The following is a 23963-nucleotide window of genomic DNA, read 5'->3' on the forward strand; positions in this document are numbered from 1 at the left end:
ATCAGTTTACTGGCCTTGGTGATTTCTTCTGCCAGGGGTCTGTAGTCAGGAGGCGGACTGAGTGACTCCTTGCTCCTAGGAAGCTCTTTTTTCTTTTTTTCCCCCTAAGGAATGATTCTGAAATGAAATGAGAAGGTCCTAGAAGAGGCCCCCATTGGAGACGAACCTTGTCAGTGTCCACAGTAGTGCATCACAGCCCAGCCTCCAGGTCCTCACAGGTGTGGTTTGGCTGACCGACAAAGTGGGTTTTATTCGGAGGGCAGAGGAGAGTTCCCAGATTTCTGTAACAGCTGGAACTGCAGAGCTGGGGGATGTTTGGCACTGAGTGACGTGGTGGCAGCCGTGTTGACGGCCCGAGTCGGCTGCTGCAGCTGCCTGCATGATGCTGCTCAGAAGTGGTAAGAGGGGTGAGGGGTAACAGGGGGTGAGAGGGGCCCTGACCCGGCATGCTGACTTTAGGCAAGAGAGCACATCCAGATGGTTGAAGTCAGCTTCCTATTCAGTTGTAAACTTCCCCTTTCTTCCCATGCAATCTGAGAGATGTCCTTAGCAGGACAGGAGAGCAGGGTGGAGAGTAGTTTAGAAATTTCAAGCCTAGAACTCTGATGGGCTTCAGCTCTTTCCTGATGATTCAGTCTTCCTCTGGGATCACATGAATGGAAAATATCATCTCCACAATGCTTTGCTCAATACTCGTTCCCTAAAGATGGCCTTGTTGCAAGAGCGATCTCATTCGTACTCACCTTTGTTTTATCGAAGTGTACTGTGACGTGTTATAAAGCTCACAATTTACAGCCAGCACTCAAGGTCAACACAACAAAGAGAGGACGCTGGTGTCCACCTAACTGAGTTAAATATCTTCTTTGGAGGACTGGGCTGTTTCGCCCTTTAAAAAAAAAAAATTACTTTTTGTTGCATTGGGTCTTCTTTGCTGCATTCGGGCTTTCTCTAGTTGTGGCGAGCAGGCACTGCTCTTTGCTGCGGTGCACAGGCCTCTCGTTGCCGTGGTTTCTCTTGTTGTGGAGCACAGGCTCCAAGGTGTGCAGGCTTCGGGAGTTGCAGCCTGCTGGCTCTAGATCACCGACTCAGGAGTTGTGGCGCATGGGCTTAGGTGCTTCGCAGCCTGTGAAATCTTCTGAGACCAGGGATCCAACCCATGTCCCCTCATTGGCAGGTGGATTTTTATCTGCGGCACCACCGTGGAAGTTTTGTTTTTCCCTTGATGTGAGGATAAAAGTTTGCCCTTTGTCTTTGTGGAGGAAAGTACCTATGCTGTTGCCTAGGAGCTCTTCCAGGGAGGGAAATGGATGTCCTTCTCATTCAGTTAAAAGGTCCATGGCAAGTGAGTCCAAGGTATGGACTCAACACCCCCTGGACTATTCTCCTTAAGGAATGCCTCAGAGAGGGCCAGAACAGCCTGCTTCTGCTCCAGTGAATAGCCAGTCACTCACTGCTTCTGTGGTGTCATGATGGATGTGCATACTGAGTCCCCCATTGCTCAGCTCCCCTTCTTTGTCATGGGAAGCCTGGTTTTTGGATGGAGCATGTGACTTCCTTGTTTGTCTATGTTCAATTATGAGAAACCAGTAAGGAAACATTATGTTAGATCCATACTGCTAAAGGGAAATTTAAACGGAAAGAAAGAGACTTGGTCAGGGGTTGACTGGCATGTCAGACTGTGCATCTGTCCACCTCTGTCTTCCTTCCTCTCTTGCGTCTCTCTTTGTCTCTCCGTCTCTCTTTTCATCCCTTTACCTGGCTGTAATTCTCTCCGTCCTGTGTTCTTCTGTCTCAGTATGCTTATCTCTATCTTATTTCTCTGAGCAGATGTTGAACTCCAATTGGGTCCCAAGTGCTATGCTAGATTCTGAGAGTCTGAAGGCAAATGAGACTCTGTGGATAATAATAGTAACAATAGCACCTGGCATTGTTGTTAGTTACTTAACATGGATCAGACTCTGTATTAAGAACTTTATATCCATTATTGCATTTCATCCTCACAATAGCAGTATGTGATGGTTACAACATTACCCATTTCACAGGTAAAGAATCTGAGGTTTAAATAGGTTTGTAACTTGCCTTAGGTTGTGTAGCTTGTAAAGGCTTAAGTCTGTCTGCCTCATGAGTTCTCATTATTTACTGCTACTCTCACTGGCCCTTCTGTGGTTAACTTGAGTTCCTGGGGACTCCAGGCTTCCTGTGGGACTATCGAATCAATTCCAGGTTACTGGTCTGTTCAAGATCTAGGAGTTGTTGTGCCACTCTGGAAAACACACACACACACACACACACACACACACACACACACAGATTAAGATAGTGATAGACTGAAGGCTGAAAAGAGGAGCTAGGTAGAAAGAGAGACATATTAAGATACACAAAGAATGAGAGAGGGAGAGAGAGGAGAGAAGAGAAGAAGAAAGAAAGAGACACAGATGTACAGACTGACAGACATACCAAGCCATTGATCAAATCTCTTGCCTTCTCTCTTTCTCTCATTTTTCCTTTATTAGCGGGACTTCAGTATAATGTTACCTTACATGTTTCTTACAAATCAAGATGAATGATAAGCAGTAGTGTCCAGTAATATGTTGTGTGCTGTGCGGAATATAAAAGCTTGGCGAGAATGTGGTAACTCTGAAACCCAAATAAAAGCCTTTTTTTGGTTCCTAGTGATCAGAACACAACAGAACTGTTATTTGTTGTATCTTACAGTATTTAACATAAATGATTAGGCATAGACTTTGGAGCTGGACTGAAGAAATTTACATCTGAGCTCCTCCACTTCCTAGTTGTGTGATTTTGAGTTAAGTTGCTGAACTCTGAGCCTCAGTTTTTTGATCTGTAAAATTGCCACAACAGTGGTACCTCTTTTACGGAGTTCTTGGGAGTTTTTCAAGAGATGGTGTCCAACATTGTTGGGCATAAATGATTTTAGTCATTTTTATTTTGTGGACAACGTTGGTAAAGTTAGTTTATTTAATTTAAAACATCAAATAAACTCATCTGCTGTTCAGTTCAGTTCAGTCGCTCAGTTGTGTCTGACTCTTTGTGACCCTCATGAATCACAGCACGCCAGGCCTCCCTGTCCATCGCCAACTCCCGGAGTTTACTCAAACTCATGCCCATTGAGTCGGTCATGCCATCCAACCATCTCATCCTCTGTCGTCCCCTTCTCCTCCTGCCCCCAATCCCTCCCAGCATCAGGGTCTTTTCCAATGAATCAACTCTTCGCGTGAGTTGGCCCAAGTATTGGAGTTTCAGCTTCAGCATCAGTCCTTCCAATGAACACCCAGGACTGATCTCCTTTAGGGTGGACTGGTTGGATCTGCATCTGCTGTTAGGATGTAGCAATTGCGTTGTGCTACTTTCAGGACTCAGTGACCTAGGTTCTAGGAGTGCTCCCCTCAGTCCAGGAGCTGTGATGGCTTGGAATCCCCTACATAATTTCCTTATCAAGCAGCTGGTACTCATGTACCCCCACCCACACACACTGGTCATTTTCACCTGCTGGTACATTTGATGACATGATTTTTCTCTGCCCAGTACACACTTCCCTTCACTTGCCCAACATTTCCAGCGGTAAAAAGCCCAGGAACTGCTTTGAGTAGCTTTGCCCACTGTAGAGATGGAATGTGTGCAGACCCACACCACTGTGAAGCATCCCTGTTGTGGCCATGATCACGGTCTGTTTAATTAAAAGAAGGGTGTCACTCATCTGTAGTTATGAGTTCTTTGCAGACTGGTATTATCTTATCTGCCTTTGTGTTCTCAGCAGGTGGGCAGAGCCCCTGAAGAGTCTAGGAGAACAGGCTGAGAGAGCCTCTGGCCATTCGTCATGTTCCAGAATTTTCTTTCCTTTGATAAATAGTTACCAGGAGAGCCCAACCAACATGTTAGGCATTTCCATCCCACGAAAGACTAGACAGGATGTGGTTGAGAGTAGTTTTATATTTTGAGACTTTGCTATAAAGCCCTTCTGTTTGATGTCTCAGGGTTCAGAACCTCTTTCAACTTAATTTATAATAAGAATCTGTCTATCATTTGGGGGGCTTCTGGGGGAGGGAAGACTGCCATGATATTTGGACACAACTGTCTCTAAAGCACTGGGATAGTGGATGTCACATAGCACAGAGCAGGTACAGAGCAGGTGGTTGGGAAATGCTTCCTGAACAGCAGGAATTTACATTGCTTAAAAGTATTTCTTAAAACAGATGCCAATGTCCATCATCTCAATAGGACATGAGCAAAGCAATGATGTAAGCTGAGGAACTAGTTTTGCATGGCCTGGAGTTGAACTTCAGATTTCATTGTTCCATCACTCCACAACTTTATGTATCTGAATCACAAGCTGATTCAGATCCTGGGTAGGAATTTAAATTCTAGACTGACTGTCAACTCTACGCAGGTGGCAGATGTGGGCATCCAATAACTGACTTTTGACTTCAGCCCAAGAGCCTGGGGCTCTGGTGCAGGCTCTAGAGTTGCAGAGTGGTATGAGGTCTCCTTTTCCCCTGAACAAATGGGGAAATATGAGCCGTTCCTACCTTTGACCATGGAAAAGTCCATACCAGTCTGAGATCTATTAAGAGTGAGTTCTCATCTCTTTAATCTAAGGTCAGTTTTTCGTCTTAACTTGGCCATAGTAGAATGGAGTCCATATGCCTTTCTTGGGAGTGCTTCTGTGTTTTGCAGGGAGGGAGTGAATGGGGAATTGCCAGGCTGTTCTGAGTTCAAAGAAGGTTTCAGGTGCCCTCAAGGTTTGGAAGACTTCAGGGTGAGCCCTGGCCAGGCAGTTTTGAGTAGTTCTGGGTGGTGGCTCTCTAATCTCCTTCGTCTTCACACTTGTCATTAGCCCTTTATTCTTAAGCTAATTTTTAAGGTTGGATGCACCACAGAGCTGACTAACTTAGCTTAGTCAAAGCATTACTCCCCTGATGAATCTGTACTTGCCACTTGCCAGCTTCCTTGGGCCATGTAAAAGCACAGGTTGCCACTCGAGTCTGCTTCTCCTGGAAGAACTGAAATTCCCTTTGACACTGTGTGTAACACTGTGTGTGACAAAGCAGGAGCTGGAGAAGAGGATTAAGGCTGGAGTTTCAGGAAGCACAGTGGTGACTGTTGTGAGAGCAGCTCTGGGGCTCAGATCCCAGCCAAGCTGCTTCTCCACTGTTTGGCTATGGGCAGGCCTCATAGGTCTTCCCTGGTGCTGCAGTGGTTAATGCAAGAAACACAAGAGACGCAGATTCAGTCCCTGGGTTGGGAAGATCCCCTGGAGGAGGGCATGGCAACCCACTCCAGTACTCTCACCTAGAAAATCCCATGAACAGAGGAGCCTGGCAGGCCACAGTCTATGGGGTCACAAAGAGCTAGAGACGATTGAGTGTGCCCTTGCACACATGCGCACACACAGACACACACACAGGCCTTGCAGGCTCTCTGACTCTTAGGAACCTCAACTGTGATCATAATACACACCTTGAGAGGGTAATACTGGGGTACCACCATACCATGGACACTGGGATGGTGGGGGCACCCTGTACAAGAGTCCTTATCCATTTCTTTCTTGCTGTTTGGGTATCAACAGATATTCTGTTTGTGGTGGATGGTGACATCCCAGATGCAGAATGGAAGAAGCCACATGGGGTGGTCTTTTAGGAACTCATTTATTTACATATTAAATTTTTTTTGTTATAGTATAGTTGATCTATAATGTACTGATTTTCTGCTATATAGCAAAGTGACTCAGTTATGCACATATATACACTCTTTTTTAAAATATTCTTTTCCATTATGGTCTGTATGCAGAGATGGATATAGTTTCCTGTGTTACACAGTAGGACCTTGTTTTTAATCTGTTCTAAATGTAATAGTTTGGATCTGCTAACCCCAGACTCCGAATCCATCCCTTCTCTGCCCCTTTCTCCCTTGCCAACCACAAGTCTGTTCTCTGTATCTGTGAGTCTGTTTTGTAGAGAGGTTCCTTTGTGCCACATTTTAGGTTCCACTTATAAGTGATGCCATATGGTATTTGTCTTCGTCTTTCTGACTTCACTTTGTGTGATAATATCTAGTTGTATCCATGTTGCTGCAAATGCATTATTTTGTTCTTTCTTAATGGCTGAGTAGTATTCCATTGTATCTATATACCACATCTTCTTTTTAAAATGTTTATTTGTTTATTAGATTGTACTGGGACTTAGTTGTGGCACACAGGGTCTTTGTTTTTGGCAGTATGTGGCATCTTTAGCGGTGTTGAAAACTCTTCGTTGCAGCATGTGGAATCTAGTTCCTTGACCAGGGACAAAACCTGGGCCCCCTGCATTGGGAGCTTGGAGTCTCAGTCACTGGACCACCAGGGAAGTCCCATGTACCACATCTTCTTAATCTGTTCATCTGTTGATGGACATTTAGGTTGCTTTCATGTCTTGACTATTGTGAATAGTGCTGTTATGAACATAGGGGTGCATGTATATATATTTTTTTGGCCATACCACATGGCTTGTAGGAGCTTAGTTCCCTGACACGGATTAAACCCAGGCCTTTGGCAGTGAGAGCACATTGTCCTAACCACTGGACCACCAGGGAATTCCCACATGTATCTTTTTGAATTGTAATTTTGTCCAAGTGTATGCCCAGGAGTGGGACTGCTGGATCATATATTAACTCTATCTTCAGTTTTCTGAGGAACCTCCATACTGTTTTCCATAGTGGATGTGCGAACTTAAATTCCCACCAGCAGTGTAGGAGAGAGAGGAATTCATACTTTAAAGCAGACATCTTGAGTGCATTTGAAGCAAGCTTACATAGAAATCACATAGAACAGTGGACTTCCATGGTGGTCCAGTGGGTAAGAACCTGCTTGCCAATGCAGGGGATACTGGTTCGATCCCTGGTCCGGGAAGATCCCACATGCCACAGGGCAACTAGGCCTGTGCATCACAGCTGCTGAGCCTGCGAGCCCTAGAGCCTGTGCTCCATGGCAAGAAAAGCCACCTCAACGAGAGGCCTCCTGCAAACTGCAACCGTGAGTTTGAAAGTTTCTCACCATTAGTCGAGAAAGCCCATGTGCCGCAAAGAAGACAAAGTGCAGCCTTAAATAAATGAATAAAAAAAAAAAAAAAAAGAAATCACATAGAACAGTCATAAATATTTGAGAAAATAGGTTCCTGAAAAAATTTTAGTATTTTGGTGAATAGGAAATTACAGTTGTTGGGAGATAAATCTTCATCTGTTTGCCAATGTGCCATTAGGATCCATTTGGAAGTCCAGGGACTCTTTGGTTAATCAAAGATAGAGGAGTTGTAAAATGAGGAGAAGTTGTCTCATGCTAGTGTTTCCCTAAATGCTTACAGGACATTTCACCTACAAGATCTTTTGGAACAAAAGGTGTCTGTTTTCCATAAAGGGCTGGAAACAAACTACGGTTAAGAATTGATGTTTTACCATGCAAGAGTTCTTCCCTGACCCCAATGGCCAATGCAGGTTAATCTATTAAGATTCATGAGACATCAGGTAGCAAGGAAACCTGGTATAACCCAGCATTTTTCAAGTTCATTTGAGTAAGAGATCTTTCCCAGATAACTCCTACTGAATAGGAGAAATGGAGTGGGCAAAGGTTGAGAAATACAGCTTTGATTGTTGGGTGGGGTGTGAGGTTGGTTGTGTAAGGTTGAGTTGTGAGTGGATTTTACTGGAGAATTCTCAAGAGAGAACTAATACAGATGGAAGTTGCAAGGACTGCTGAGTAGGTTTTTTTTTTTTTTTTTAAATCTCTAGTTAAAAAAATTGGGACTTCCCTGGCAGTTCAGTGGTAAGACTCATGCTTCCCCAGCAGGGGGTATAGGTTCTATCTCCGGTCTGGGAATTGAGATCCTGCACACCACACAGTGTGGGCAACAGTAACAGATTTCCCATTTCCTCAACATTTTCTTATATAAACTATTTCAAACATTCAGGAAAACTGAGAGATTAGCTATATGATCAGGCCACTCAGGATGGCTGTTCTCTTGCTCTTTGTTCATCCCCTGTTCGACCAGTCCCTGCTTCACCTACACCCTACTCAAGTGTGTGCGTGATAAGTCGTTTCAGTTGTGTCTGACTCTTTGCGACCCTATGGACTGTAGCCTGCCAGGCTTCTCTGTCCATGGGATTCTCCAGGCAAGAATACTGGAGTGGGTTGCCATTTCCTCTTCCAGGGGATCTTCCCGACCCAGGGATCAAACCCCTGTCTCTTATGTCTCCTGCATTGGCAGGCGGGTTCCTTCCCAATCCTCTTGATCTTAGGGCTTGTTGAGTAACTACCTATGTGATTGCCCCCTGCCCCAGCCACTGGTTTCCCTGGTGACTGATGAGCTAGCCTGATGTTAGTTATGTCAGTTGCCCCTGTAAATGGTAGCCTTTTTATTCCTCGAGTAGAGAAGATTTCTGCTGTGTCCTGCCTTCTGCCCATGGTGGAGTGCTTCTCCAGGACTTTTTGCTTCCGATTTGTAAGATTAGCTATCCAACAAGCTATTAGTGTCTCTGTCACTGTCTCTAGGCATTTTCTTTGGTCTCCTGGCTGGACAGTTACAAGGCTTACAGGCCTGCAGGGTGCAGCCCAACATTAGTACCATGAAGTCTAAAGTTATATACACATTATGATGGACTTCTCAGGTAGCTCAGTGGCTAAAGGATCCACATGCAATGCAGGTGATGTAAGAGAACTGGGTTTGATCCCTGAGCTGGGAAGATCCCCTGGAGAAGGAAATGGCAACCCACTCCAGTATTCTTGCCTGGGGAATTCCATGGACAGAGGCACCTGGTGGGCTACAGTCCATGGGGTCACAAAAAGTCAGACAGGACTGAAGCGACTCAGCATGGATACATGCATACACATTATGACACATCACTTCCCAATATTTAACATAGATCACTTAAGACTAAAGCTATTTGTTTTCAGACCCACAGTGTCATTATACCTACTAAGAAAGCCATCTAAAATCAACTTAATGAAGAAGAAAAAATAAAATCAACTTAATGTTTAAATCCCTCCCATCTACAACTTAAAAAAAAACAATTACTTTTAAAAATGATTGGTATTTATTTTAACGTAGAATAGTTCCTCTTCCTCTTTTTTTGTCCTGTGACATTGACCTTTTGAAGAACCTATGCTAATGATTGTACAAATGTCCCACATTCTAGATTTCTGTTTCCTCATGATGTTCAGTTTTTCCTCTGTCCTGGTAATTCTTTGCCCTGGCTGCACATCGGAACCACCTGTCTCGATTAATTGACAGTACAAGGAAGGGGGATTAATTGGCCCACTCTGTTCTCACTGGAATTATTTAAATCAAATTTAAAGCCAAGAAAAGAGAATACCAATGCCTATGTTCCACTCTAAACCAATTAAATTAGAATCTCTGGAGTTGAAGCTCAGGTGACCCTGGTTTCAAAATTCTCTAGGTGATTCTGGTAAGTAGTCAGCACTAAGAACCGCTGCTCTATCCTGTGGATCCTATAAATTAGAAGTTAGACTCAGGCTATATATTTTTTGTCTGGAATACTTTGCACATTGCAATTACCTTGGAAGCTTTAAAAAATACTGATACATGGGGCCCAACCCAGAGATTCTGATATAGTTGGTCTGGCAGTGTGGCCTAGGCTTTGGGAGTTTTGAAATCTGCTCAGGTGATTTTAATACAGCCAGGAAGACCCACTGCCTTAGATTATTTTTTTGTTTAATTTGCATCCTATCAGGAGGCATACAATGTCACACTATTCCATTATTTGTGATGCCATTTTCAATCACTGGATTAAGGTGGTCACACGAGACCTCTGCATCACCTCTTCATCCTTCATCGCAAATGTACTATTGCTCCTGTTTCCAGAGGTAAGTGATCCCTGAGATGATACCTTGGTGTTGCTAACAAGTTTTAATCCAATGGTTTTAGCCACTGGTGATTGTTAACCTCTGTCAAGTATTATGTGGAGGGTGAGTATAAAGGGTGATCTAATCTTGTCTTTCTTTCTGTGACAGACTATGGCTGAGTGCAGCCCTAAGTTTGCAGGCCTTGCTGCAGTGCCACTATGCCGCATCCAACTCTGGCTGCCATTGGACCTGTGGGGGCCCTGCTCAGTGATTGGTCGACACTGCAGTGGGCCCCTCCCACAAGCAACCAATTGTCAAAGAGAGACCATTTGGTGGTCCTGCTCAGTCATTGGTCAGCACTGCAGTGAGCCCCGCCCACAAGCAACCAGCTGTCAGGGAGAGACTGTTAGTTGAGAGGATTCGTCCAGCAGTGGAGTGGTGGTCCTCAGGTGGACAGTGAGGTAAGAGGTGGATCCTTCTCTCCAGCTTACCTGGCCTCGGGACAGCAGGTGTGCTCTGGGGGCCCAGGGGACAGGCTGGAGGCTGTGTCCTGCAGGGCTCCAGAGCCCTTGCTAGGGCCACCCACTGGCCTTGGCCCAGGCCTTGAGGCGGTGGTGAACCTCTTCCCCCTCCTCACCTCTGGCCTGATAGCAATGGCAGTCCGCATAGGACACAGTCTATGGGCCCTGGCCCCCACCATTTGGGCAGCCTGAGGAGCATAAGGGTTGGTTGCGTCCTGGGCGCCTGGCTCCCTCAGTGACAACAGCTGTGCAGGGTCTGGGGACCTGGCCCTGAGGGAGCTGCCAACTGAGATCTGCCTCCTCAGCCCGGACTGGGACTTCAGAAGGACAAAGCTGTGCTTTGGGACCCTGGCCTTTCTTGTCAGAATAGGGAATAACATTCGTTTGGTAAAGATTTGCAGGAACATCATTCCCTGACCATGATCTGACTGCCAGAACAAAGGCTCTGATACCAAGTTTGCAACAGCTAACCACACCCCTCTGTCACCTTTCCTAGAAAAGGGCTTTGCTGAAAGCTTTTGGGGAGTTTGGAATTTTAAGTCATGAGCCACCACCCATCTCCTTGCAGGGCCCTACAACATACCTTTCTCTGTTCCAAACTCCAAAGTTTTGGTATGTTTGGCCTCACTGTGTGATGAGCACATGGACTTGAGTTTTGGTATCACTTTCACATTTATTTGACTTTCTTTTGTAAAGAAGATCTCTCCTGTTTATACTCTCACCATCCCTGGACACATATATTTTTATTTACTAACTAGCTACAATCATTATCCTTTTTGATATTCAAATTATACTAAATTTGGCCTGTGGGAGCCCCTTCAAGCTGGCTTTTCTTAAAAGTAAAAAAATTTAATTGAATTACATAGAGAAATATACAAAAGATTGAGTCTATAGTTCAAAAATATCCCAGAGCAAACACCTGTGTAACCAGTTCCCAGATCAAGAAACAGAACAATGCAATTACCCCAGGAGCCTCCATCACACCCTCTTCCTATCTTTCCCCACAAGAGTAACAACTAAGAGTCTTACTTTTAAACTTGATCAGTTTGCCTGTTTGGGAACTTTGTATAAATAGGATCATAGAGCATATAATGTTTTTATGTGTCTGGCTTCTGTGTTCATCATCATGTCCATGAGATTCATCTATGGTGTGTGTAGTTGTAGTTCTTTTTCATCCCTCCTGTAATTTATTTATCCATTCTAATGTTGGTGGGCATTTAGGCTGGTTCCGGGTTCTGTTAAAACAGTGCTGCTGGCTGATTCATGTCAATGTATGACAAAAACCACTACAATATTGTGAAGTAATTAGCCTCCAACTAATAAAAAAAAATTAAAAAAAAAACAAAACAGTGCTGCTATGGACATTCTGATACTTGTCTTTGGGTGAACATATTGTTGAGTTTTGTTTGCTTTTTTTGTTTTTGGAGGTGGGGAACATATACCTAACAGTGGAATTGCTTGTTCACAGAGTATGCTCAACTTTATTCAATACTGCCGAACAGTGTTTTCTTTGGTTATAACCCCATTGGTCTTGGTGTAGTTTTACTTTCTGGCAGAAGATGTCCTGGGCTCATTTTGTATGTTCTCTGACCTAGCCCTTGAATCTGCCATCTCTCTGAGGAGCCCTCATGCTTTTGAATAAGGAATAGTATTTAAAAACTAAGGTCTGCATGCTAGTGGTGCTCACTGATACCGGGAAGTCATTGCTTTTAGTTCCTTTTAGTGGGCAAAGGTAGAAAACTCACTAAAGAAAATAATCATGCATTTGAATTGTCAATTCCAATTTAACATTGCAGGATTTTTTCCCCATTAACTCTGTTTTTATTTTATATGTGCATCTCTTTTATGCTAAAAATCTTGGTTTCTAATAGCATCAATATATTTTGTTTATTTGTTTTGTTCTACACTTAAAACAGTTGCAAAATTGCAATACTAACATTACTATATTGTCAGTATAACTGACAATAATATTATGAATTGAAGTGATGTATGTGTGAAGCTTTAGATTTCTTTGAAGTAATTTTTTGTCTCTCGTGAGCAATTTATAGGATACTAAATTGAATTGCCTAAACCTAAAGAGGATGAATAATTTATCCAGTGGCTTAAGAAGGTGGGTGTTGTGCTCAGAATAATATTGAGTGTGAGGCTTGGCCCTTCTAGACAATTACTGCTGTGGAGCTCCCACTCTTTGCCCCTCCCCCTCCTTTTTCCAAATTGCTTTTTGACGGATTTCAGGGTTTCCACTGGGGAGGGGTGCACCTGTGGGGATGCACTCCTTTCTCTCACTTAGAGGTTCTGTGGCCACCAGCCTCCCCGACCCAGGTTGTGATGGTTCATTTTGTGTCAGCTGGACTGGGCTCTGGTGCTCAGTTGTTTGGTCATGTATCAGTCTAGATGCTACTATGAAGGCATTTAAAACATATTTATTTGGCTGTGCCAGGTGGGTCTTCTGCCATGTGGAATCTTTTATTTGCAGCATGAGAAGTCTTAGCTGCAGCATGTGGGATCTAGTTCTCTAACCAGGGATCGAACCTGGGCTCTGTGCATTGGAAGCGTGGAGTCTTAGCCACTGGACCATTAGGGAAGTCCCTATGAAGGCATTTTTTTTTTTTTTTTTTTGCAGTCACTAGCGTATTTTTTAATTACTATGATGTAAATGGCAAAAAGAGTGTAAGGCCCTAGGATCTTTTTTCTTTCCAACTTTAACACTGAGTTGCTCTATCATGGTAAGCAAGTCAACATCCACGAGTCCCAGTTTCCATGTTAGTAAAATAAAGAATAACAAGTACCCAGCACAGTGCCTGGTATTTAGTAAATATGATTAAATATGTCCATTCATGTAACAGAATGATGCTCAGCTCTGGCTGCCCATTAGAATCTCCTGGGAAGTTTTTTTAAAATCTGAAGCTCAGTTCAGTTCAGTTTAGTTGCTCAATTGTGTCCAACTCTTCGTGACTCCATGGACTGCAGCACACCAGGCTTCCCTGTCCTTCACCAACTCCTGGAGCTTACTCAAACTTATGTCCATTGAGTCAGTGATGGCATCCAACTATTTCATTCTCTGTCATCCCCTTCTCCTCCCGCCATCCGTCTTTCCCAGCATCAAGGTCTTTTCCAATGAGTCAGTTGTTCGTGTCAGGTAGCCAAAGTATTGGAGTTTCAGCTTCAGCATCAATCCTTCCAATGAGTTTTCAGGATTGATCTCCTTTAGGATGGACTGGTTGGATCTTGCAGTCCAAGGAACTTTCAAGAATCTTCTCCAACACCACAGTTCAAAAGCATCAATTCTTTGGCACTCAGCTTTCTTTATCGTCCAACTCTCACATCTACACATGGCTCTGAAATATGGAGGAAGGAACATTCTTCACTCTTGTCCCCTGCTAAGGAGTTAAAGGGAGGCAGTAATATTTACTGAGCTCCTAGCGGATGTCAAGGCATTTTCTCAGATGATGTTTACTCTTCATTATGACACTTTGAGGTACATATTCATATACCGTTTGGCGATTCCCTGAAAGGTGGAAGGCACTCTTGGGATGGCTCAGAGGCAACACCTAGGCTCCTGTAAATTGAAAGGGAAAGGGACTGAAAGGGAAAGTGAAGAAGGAATTCATAGGGCCTTGACTCCATCTGAGGCTTGTCCTTGCTGATCGTGCTTGGCCACCTCTCCAGTGGACTCTGAACTCTCTCCTATGAAGGCATTTTTGAAAGCTCTGATTAATATTTAAATTGGTAGATTTTGAGTAAAGTAGATGACTCTTCATAATGTGGTGGGTGTCATCCAATCAACTGAAAGCCTTAAGAGAAAAGACTCACATTTCAATGTATGACAAAAACCACTGCAATGATGTAAAGTAATTAGCCTCCAACTAATAAAAATAAATGGAAAAAAAAAAAGAGAAAAGAGAAAAGACTCAGGGCCCTTGAAGAGGACTTCCATCTTACAGTTCCATCAATTTCTTGCTGGAATTGCCAGCTCGGCCCCTATTTGAATTTGCCAGTCCCTATAATCATGTGAGGACCTCCCTGGTGGCTCAGCGGTGAAGAATCTGCCTGTCAATTCAGGAGATGAGGGTTCAATCCCTGGGTCAGGAAGATTCCTTGAAGAAGGAAATGGCAACCCACTTTGGTATTCTTGCCTGGGAAATGCCATGGACAGAGGAGTTTGGAATGCTACAGTCCCTGTGGTTGCAAAGAGTTGACTATGATTTAGTGAAAAACAACCACATAATCATGTGAACTAATTTCTAAGATCCCCTCCCCACCTCTGCCCCAAGCCATCCTCTTTCTCTTCCCCACCCCCATCCTCTACACACACAGAGACAGACAGACTCTCACCCTCCCACCCACCCATGCTATGGATTTTGTTTCAATGGAGAACAGTTATAGAATGTTGGTTATCTCAAGCCTCAGACAAAATGGTCCGGAGTCTCTGCTGTGTGGCCCAGGAATAGCAGAGCAAGGTGAAAAGCAGATTGTTACATCCAGGCAGAAGAGGTGTGTAGCAGGTTGATAAGGGGCCCTGCTGAGGGAGTAGGTGCAGGAAATAGTAGGGAAGAACCTCCCTCCTCTCCCACTTAGAACCTGGCTACTGTGGCTGCCTGCACCTGGAAGATGTGATCTTTGTTTGACTTGGAGCCAGAGCATCTTCCTGGTCCAGGAGCAGCCTAACGCTCTGTTTCAGTGAGAGAGGAAGAGGCCCTCCGTGACCTTCGAGTGCCCCTGGAGTCAATTGACCTAGGTAGGGTTCCTGTCAGTGGCTTGCGGGTGGGTCAGGCTGTGTGCACAGCAGTGTTTGAGAAGGGCTTCCCCTCAGCAGCAGGAGGAGCTGATCTCGTTTCTTAGAGTAAAGGCCCAGCTGCTTGTTGTTAAGAGGCACTGCAGGATTTTCTGTTTTAGCTTATTCCTACCCAGGAGGAGGAGACTTTTGGGGAAATAGAGGAAACCACAGAATATTCAGGAACATAATAATGCGTTGAGGTTATGCCATGAGACAGTCCGTGTAAACAACAGAAGAGCTGATTTTCCAAGGTCGCTCCATTCTAGGTGGAAAAGGCTACTCCAGTGAAGCCTAGTAAGATCCCACCACACTCTCCCCCCAGGAGAGTGGGACAGACCAAGTGGGAGAAGACCAAGGGTCTAGAGGAGGAAGGGAAGAGAAGAGAGGTAGAGAGGGAAGAGACCCCAGGATAACAGGATGTGTCCTTTTAGATCACAGTTTTCAACCATGTTACTCTACATTTGTGACACCTTTGATATAGTTCACTTCAGACCTCCTGAGAATGGTTGCTTTTCACATATCAGATAACTAAGGGGACCTCTAGATAATGTCACAACTGAACTCTCCCAGGAGTGTCAGGATGCTGATCATTCAGTCTATGGAGTAAAGCATTTCTGTCTGCCTTAGATGCACCTATCAATATTTTGATGAAGGTGAAGTCAGACCAATGTCCTCACTCATATTTGCTTGGTGGAAGATACACGGGTTAGGAATCTTCTTATTGTGAATGACTGCAGGTCCCAAACAAGCTAGCTTAAAATAAAGAAACAAAGCAAAAGAGTTCATTGGCTTTTGTCACTGAGAAGGCCACAGGTAAAGCTGCTTCAGGTGAGCCCTGAGTCAGGACTCAGGTGATGCGTGCAGGATGCCCCTCTGGTTCTGCTCTGTGCTGGCCCCTCCTAAGGCTCTGTGTAACTGTCCCTGGAATCTTCAACTTCCCATCTTTCTGACTCAGTCTTGGGGAGGATAAGAGAAAGCTTCTCTTTCCCATGAACCTAGCAAGTAATTTCCTCCACCGAGGAAATCACTGTGGCCTGGAGAATGTGCCAGGCTAATTGCCTTGAGGTGGGACACATATTCACTGTAATGCTGGGCAGTGCAGTGAACTTCCTCCGGGCGGCTGGGGACCCAGAGTGGGTGGGCTCTCAGGGGGAAAACTGGGAATTGAGACCAAAGCTGAGAAAATGGATGCTGGGAGGCCCAAAGAGACAAACAAGCAAACATGTGCACTGACTGATTTAGATGGCTATGGGGAAGGTAAGTTTTTCTCAGAAATGAAATATTGGACATGCTCAAGGCTTTTGGACTACTTTGAGATCCTTAAGACTTTGTACCTTGTTGTCCAGCAAAGAGAATTTGGGCCTGCAAAAGTGCAAAAGCAAGTGTTATTGGTTACTTTAACCATAAAAAGAATTCCTCTTGTGGAGCATCTGTTTATTCAACTCCTATGTGTTGGTTGCTTGCTAGTACCAGGCACTGGACGGGACAGTGGAGACAGAGGAGTGAACTGCACCACCACAGGACCCTCAGTAAGAGTGTCGACTCCAATACAGGCTGATCATCAGCAGTTGATAGGGTTATTTTTAATTAAGTTTTAAAAAGTGAGTTATATATGTACTAAAGTACACAAACCTTAAGTCTACAGCTCCAATCCGTTGAATCACAACTTCTGTGATGTTTTCCCATGTTTTAGCTATAAAACAGTAGGATAAGATTCTCCCCAGCTGGGATTCAGTAACCCCATCTACTTAAAAACATAAAATCAGCTACCCAGACTTAGCAAAGAGCTTCAGGAACAGATTCCTTGCCACCAGAATTATTCCTATTCTGCCCTGACTGTTGGTCATCCATCCTTGCCAAATGATTCTAGTTAATTCTGCTGGATGTACTTGCCTCAGGGTAGGTTGTAATAGGACTTACCTCCTGGAGGGCAAATTCTTATCTTGTGTCAGAGGTAGCCTCCATGATCACGGTGGTCATTACCAGAGCACCTGAGTTGTCTCACCAAATCCTCAGCCTTCCCAGGAGAGTGCTTCAGATAGCTGCCATGCAGCAATCCGAGTTGGCATGCCAGATGAAAGGATTTTTGCTATTTTGGGTCTTCCTAAGTTGGAGAAAGAAATGGCAACTCACTCCAGTATTCTTGCCTGGAGAATCCCAGGGACGGCAGAGCCTGGTGGGCTGCTGTCTATGGGGTCGCACAGAGTTGGACACGACTGAAGCGACTTAGCTGCAGCAGCAGCAAGCTGTCAACAGAGGAAAAATTTAATAGCCTTCAAATCTCAGAAATCAATAAGGTGGTTAATGTTTCTTTCCTTCTGTCTGTGATCCCACTACGTCGACAGGATTTTCTTTTTCTTGGAAGCAGTTATCAAAGCAGGAGGTGAGGTGGGCCTCGAGGTGAGGTTGCCCTCAAGAAAAGTCAGTGCTGGTTTGCAGTGGGATATTATTATCTGCTGATAGGAGGGAAAATGCTCCAGAGAAGAAGTTTACATTGTTTTAACTCTCAAAAAGTTGCTTGTAGGAATAATAAAACCTTTGTCTAACCCTAATCTTAGTCTGCCTTAGAAGGAAGTTTAGAGGATAAAGAATCATTGTCAACTCAGTCTAAAGTATCAACTAAGATCCCACAAGCCCCATGACCTGGCCAGAAAAATCCAGAAAGAAACAAGCAAACACCCCCATGGGCCCCCTTCCCCCCAAAAAAAAGCCCTTCAATGATGTGGATAAGGAAAGGAAAGTTGATTTTTAAATAATAAAAATTACCAACCCTCTTATTAAAGTTATACACAAAATTCACTCCACAATTTCTATTATTTAAGATAATTAGATTTTGTTGAAAAATGAGTTGGTATCATGATTTCCCTACTTTTTTCCCCCCAAATATTTATTTATTGGGTTGTGTCAGGTCTCAGTTGCGGCAAGTAGGATCTTAGTTCCAGACTGAGCAGAGATCAAACCCGTGCCCCCTGCATTGGAAGCACAGAGTCTTAACCACTGGACCACCAGGTCTTTCCCCGGTTGATTCCTCTTCTCCCTTGACCCACTGGCTTGAATAAGAATTTACTGTGCCCCTTTTGAACTTCCTTTATCACCAGGTTATCTTGTTATATTATCATGGCCAATTTATTTGTCCAGATTCCTCCACTAGTGGCAGAGGTCTTTCCACTCTCTGATATCTCTTTAGAGCCTGGCATACATATTTGTTGAACCACTGAATGAATGAATGAAAGAAATACCCACAAATAGCTTAAAAGTGGTTTCACTTTTGTTAACTGAATGTAACATGATAAATTATGTTTTCTTTATCACAATTATCACAATTTTGTATCAGAAATCAGAATAAGAAAAAGGCCAGAAATCTTGGACCAACTAGATCTTCAGTAACTTATGAATGATATGGGAGCCTGGGTTGGTGATCAGGACACTTGCATTTCTTTTAAAAAAATAATTTTATTTTATTGGCTGCGTTGGGTCTTAGTTGCTTTGTGCAGGCTTTCTCTATTAGGGACTATTCTTTATTGTAGTGTGAGGGCTTCTCACTGAGATGGCTTCTCCTGTTGCAGAGCACAGGCTCTAGACATGTAGTCTTCAGTAGTTGCAGCATGCAGACTCAGTAGCTGTGGCACACAGGCTTAGTTGTTCTGTGGCATGTCGATTCTTCCCAGATCAGGGATCAAACTGTCATGCGAGTGTATGCTCCTCGGTTCTTTGTCTCGTCACAACAAAGATTTGGAGTGACGGACATTAAAGCCCCTCGGTGGGCCACAGCTCTTGGAGGACAGACTGTGTTATAGCTCTTAAATAAATCACTGTTACAGCTCAGTGTTACAGCTCTATTTATTTAGATGATAGCAGGAAAATTCATCTTTGAGGTGTGGGGGCACTTCGATCCAAAGACGGGAAGAGAAGAGCCCCCCATTGTGTGTGTGTGTGTGTGTGTGTGTGTGTGTGTGTGTGTGTGTGAGAGAGAGAGAGAGAGAGAGAGAGAAGAGGCTTTGGCTTCTCTTGTTCCCCCTGGGCCTATCCTATGCAAATTGGGCTTAGGCAGGAGCGTTGTTTGTTTTACCTGAGGTTCTCACTTCCTTTGTTCTATTTTCAAGGGCTTTCCCTTCCAGGTCTTTTAGCCACTGACATTTTGGACTCCTTTTCCCTATTCTAACTACCGAACATTCCCCCCTCAAGAGATGGGAGGCCCAATTCTTTGGGAATAGGGGCGTCGAGGTCTCTCTGGCTACTTCCTGCTGAACTGGGACGGCGGGGGGCATTGGGTCTCCCCCTCTTGCTAGTCTCAGGCCTCAGAGTCCTTATAGCAGTGTCCATCTAAGGGTGACTGATGTTTTCTGTGGTTGGCTGTAGTTTTATATCTTTGTTGAACTGGCGCTGCATGTCATAGCTTGACCTGGGCAGAGACAAGACAGGTTAGACAATTGACAGTACGTGAAACAGTCATTAGCAGCATCAGTATGGCATAACAAGGACTAGTAGGGGCATTAGCCAATTTTAAATTTACATCACCAGGATGGCTCAAGTCCCTCCTTGTTCAGGGATCAGAAGATCTATCTCCTGTCTGTTTTGGAGTACAATCTCTGCCAAGCTGTGTTGGCTCTTTAGAGCTGTCTTGAGAAATCTTATCCCCAGAGACCAGATTTTGGGGTTGGCACTCATTTGTAGTTCTGAATAGGTATCTGAGATCTCCCAGGGGCTCATGGGTGTATTGAGTGTCCTCTTCTGTTTTATTCCACGACTTGACTCATGAGTAGTGAATCCAGGAGTCATGTCCTGGCACCTTGACTGCTGTGGGAGTAGAAAGTATTACAGGGTAGGGGCCCTTCCATGTGGGCTGGAGTTGAGCCTTTGGGAGCCCATCTTTTCAGACTTTAATTAGGACTTGAGTCCCTGGAGCATATAGTGGTGACTCCTTGGAGTCTTTTGGGTCCTGGTTCATACCCCACAAGCGTATATCCTGTTGGAATTGCCCAATGGCCATGGTATAAGACTGGAGGGTCTGAACCTCTGGATCTAGGAAGAGGTCATTGACATAAACAAAAGGTCTCCCATATAGCATCTCATAAGGACTAAAACCAACCTGTTCCTTAGGGGCAATATGGGTATGGAGGAGAGCTATTGGTAAAGCCTCCTTCCATCCCAGGGAGGTCTCTTGGGTTATCTTTTTTGTCGCTGATTTTCAGAATTGGTTGGCTCTTTCTACTTTTCCTGAAGACTGAGGCCTCCAGGCACAATGAAGATAATAAGTAATGCCCAATGCTTTAGAGACTCCTTGGGTGATCTTAGAAGTAAATGACGTCCCATTGTCACTTTGTAATGACCTGGGCAGACCAAACCTTGGAATGATTTCATGGAGCAGGTTTTTTTTACCACCTCCTCAGCCTTCTCAGTTTGGGTGGGAAAGCCTTCAATCCATCCTGTGAATGTATCTATCATGACTAATAGGTATTTATACCCATGAGAAACTGGCATCTGGGTGAAGTCCATCTGCCAGTCCTCTCCTGGATAGGCCCCATGTCATTGGACGGGCTGGGCCAGCTGGGGTCTTCGAGCTCCTTGGGGGTTGTTTAATTGGGAAGTGGGACAAGAGGAGACCACTTGTCTTATAGTTGTCTGGAAGCCTGTTCCTCTGCAAGACCTTTCTAGTAATCTTTGGAGGGCCTTTTCTCCTAAATGAGTGGTGGCATGTAAGGAGTTAACCAACTTCCACTGGAGGTTCCCAGGCAGAAAAAGGAGCCCCTCCTTTTGGAACAACCCCATATGATCTTCTTGAAAGCCCTCACTCTTAGCTTTAAGAGTCTCACCTTCAGTATATGAAGGAGTTTCTGGCAAGTTAGTCTGTGGAACTAAGGTGGCAACCCCTATCAGGTCATGGTTCTGTAGCGCTGCTCTCTTAGCTGCCTGATCGGCTGCTTGGTTCCCTCGTGCCACTTCTGTGCTCCCTTTTTGGTGTCCTTTACAGTGGGAGACTGAAACCTCAGTGGGCAGATGGACTGCCTCCAAGAGTCTAAGGATCTGATCACCATATTTGATTGGGGACCCTCGGGTGGTCAAATGGCCCCTTTCTTTCCAAATAGCTGCATGTGCATGTAGCACCAGAAAGGCATACTTGGAGTCAGTATAAATGGCTATTCTTTTTCCTTTTCCCAGCTCTAAAGCTCGAGTCAGGGCTATGAGCTCAGCTAATTGGGCTGAAGTACCTGGCGGCAGAGGCTTAGCCTCTATGATCTCAAAATTGGAGACTATTGCATATCCGGCTCTTCTTTTTCCATCCAAGACAAAGCTGCTTCTGTCAGTGTACCAGATTTCTTCAGGATTGATCAGAGGATTTTCTGACAATCCCTCTAGGGTTTTTGTCCAGTGGTCCAAGGTTTCTAGACAGGAGTGAAAGGGGAGAGAGCCCTCGGGGGTAGGCAGGAGGGTGGCTGGGTTAAGAACCTCATAAGGGGATATAGTGAGGCCTGGATTTTCCATCAGTATTACTTGATATCTGAGGATTCTTTGATCAGACATCCATAAATGGCCTCTCCCATTTAGGAGTTGTTTTACTTGGTGGCTGGTAAAAATAGTTAGTTTGCCCCCAAAGGAGACTTTTAAAGCATCTTCTATCATGATTGCAATAGCTGCAATATTTCCAAGGCGGGGGGCCAGCCTTGGGCGGTTGGATCAAGTCTCTTGGATAAGTAAGCTACAGGCTGGGGCTCAGATCCCAAGCTTTGAGTTAACACTCCCAAGGCTATTCCCTCTCTTTCATGGACATAGCACCCAAAATGGTACAGGTTTAGGAGGAGAAGGCTCCGGAGTAGGAGATCAAGACAGAGTAGGTAGCCCCTACTCTGGTCAACCAAGAAATTCTCAGACCTACCTGCCACATCCAGTTGCACCCTTGGCTCCAGCCCCGTGATGGTTATCTGTGACAGGTGGGCTGGCTGGAGCAGGCTGCTTCAGTCCTCTTGAACCATCATGAGGGAAGGCTTGGCGCTTGACCTTGAGGCTCTTGGGTCCCCAGGGCAGAGTGCCGCCCAATATCCCAGTTGATGGCATTTGTGGCAAGCTGTTCTAGGATACTTGTCACTAGGTTAGGACACCGTTTGGCCCAGTGCCCCGCCTGTCTACAGATTGAGCATTTGCCTTGTGCCTTTGCATTCAAGGGCTCGGGGTGTGCCATAGGGCTTCTCTGGAGGGCGGCCAGCATCTGGGCATGCCTGTCTCTTTCCTTCTCTCCCTCTCCTGGGCCTTGGCCTCCTTCTCCTGTTCTCTGTTATAAAAGGTATTGGTGGCTGTCTAGACCATCTCATCTAGAGAGGCAGCAGAGTCCTGCTGCTGTAGCTATTGTAACTTAATTCTGATATCTGATGCACATTGGGATAGGAATTTCTCTTTTAAAGTCACCTGTCCTTCGTAAGAGTCTAAGTCCAAATTGGTAAACTTTTGGAAGGTCTTTTTTAGCCTTTCTAGAAAGGCAGTGTGGTTCTCATTGGACTCCTGAGTTATTGCTGAGACCCGGGCATAGCTGATTACTTTTTGCTGGGCCGCTTTCAGTCCTGCCTTTATACAGATTAGAAAATGATCCCTTTCCCAGATGTGCTCAGGGTCATTATAATTCCAGTTAGGATCGGAGGAGGGGACTGCAGTTTCCCCTACTGGGTATCTATCGCTTGACATGTGAAGCCCTGTTGCATACCTCCAGGCTTCCTTTAAAACCCTAGTATGAAAAATAAAATAAAATAAAACCCTAGTATGTTCAGGGTCATCTAGTTATCAAGGATGCATCTCAAGGGCGTCTGCTGGGAAGTGGATTGGTTATTTCCCATCTGAAAAACAGTCATGTTAGAGAGGAAAAGGAAAAGAAAAATAGGCTTTTTGAAGCTTATCCTACCCAGTACTGTGGCAACCTGAGAGCCAGGTGTCCCCGGGTCAGGATGAAGATCTCCAGGCAGGCTGAGGCGTGACAGCCTCCTAGAGATCGAATCCCTGGGCGGGTCGAGGCGTGACGACCTCCTGGGACCCTTGGGACTAGCGGATCCCTGAAAGGCTGAGGCGTGACGACCTTTTGAGGACCAGATCCCTAGGCAGGTCAAGGCGTGATGACCTCCTGGGACCCCCGGGCTGGAGTTTGGGCATCCCCAAGGTCTCCAGCATGACCAGTGCTGGGTAGAATTAAGGGGTTGTAACTCATTGCTAGTTTGTCCACTGTGGATGGGAAGATACCATTATGTAAGCTCATCCTACCTAGTACTATCGCAACCTGAGAGCCAGGCGTCCCCGGGTCAGGATGCAGATCTCCAGGCAGGCTGAGGCGTGATAGCCTCCTAGAGATCCAATCCCCGGGCTGGACGAGGCATGACGGCTTCCTGAGATTTGGGCCCCTGGGCAGGTCCAGGCGTGATGACCTCCTGGGACCCTTGGAACTAGAGGATCCCCAAAAGACTGAGGCGTGACAACCTTTTGAGGACCAGATCCCTAGGCAGGTCAAGGCGTGATGACCTCCTGGGACCCTCGGACTGGAGTTTGGGCATCCCCAAGATCTCCAGTGTGACCAATGCTAGGTAGGGCTAAGGGGTTGGATATTATACAGTAATTCCCTCCCAAGGCCAGCTATTTTTTTGGTTATCCCTCTAGAAGATTGTAGAGGCAACATTGTGGGTCCGGATGGGGCTGCGGAAAGGAGCATGAAACAGGAAGGAAAAGGTGGGGGGGGGCGGGGCAGGCGGGTGCAGAGCACAATCTTTGGAAGAATGACATAGCACAAGGGCATAACGTAAACCAATTGAAGTTAATTGGGTCCAAGATGACAAGTCAAATT

The 23963-nt window shown here is 45.2% G+C and overlaps 1 long non-coding RNA gene across 2 annotated transcripts in view; it reads left to right on the forward strand.

Moving 5' to 3' along the window:
* The first annotated feature begins 8806 nt into the window (after positions 1 to 8806).
* LOC139038724 (uncharacterized) overlaps positions 8807 to 23963 on the forward strand; it is a 44838-nt gene continuing 29681 nt past the window's right edge. For both annotated transcript variants that reach the window (XR_011491823.1, XR_011491824.1), the window contains exon 1: positions 8807 to 10311. This is a non-coding gene — a long non-coding RNA (uncharacterized lncRNA). The remainder of the gene's footprint in view (positions 10312 to 23963) is intronic.

This window comes from Odocoileus virginianus, chromosome 16 (genome assembly GCF_023699985.2).
Source record: "Odocoileus virginianus isolate 20LAN1187 ecotype Illinois chromosome 16, Ovbor_1.2, whole genome shotgun sequence".
In the NCBI taxonomy this organism is placed as follows: Eukaryota; Metazoa; Chordata; class Mammalia; order Artiodactyla; family Cervidae; genus Odocoileus; species Odocoileus virginianus.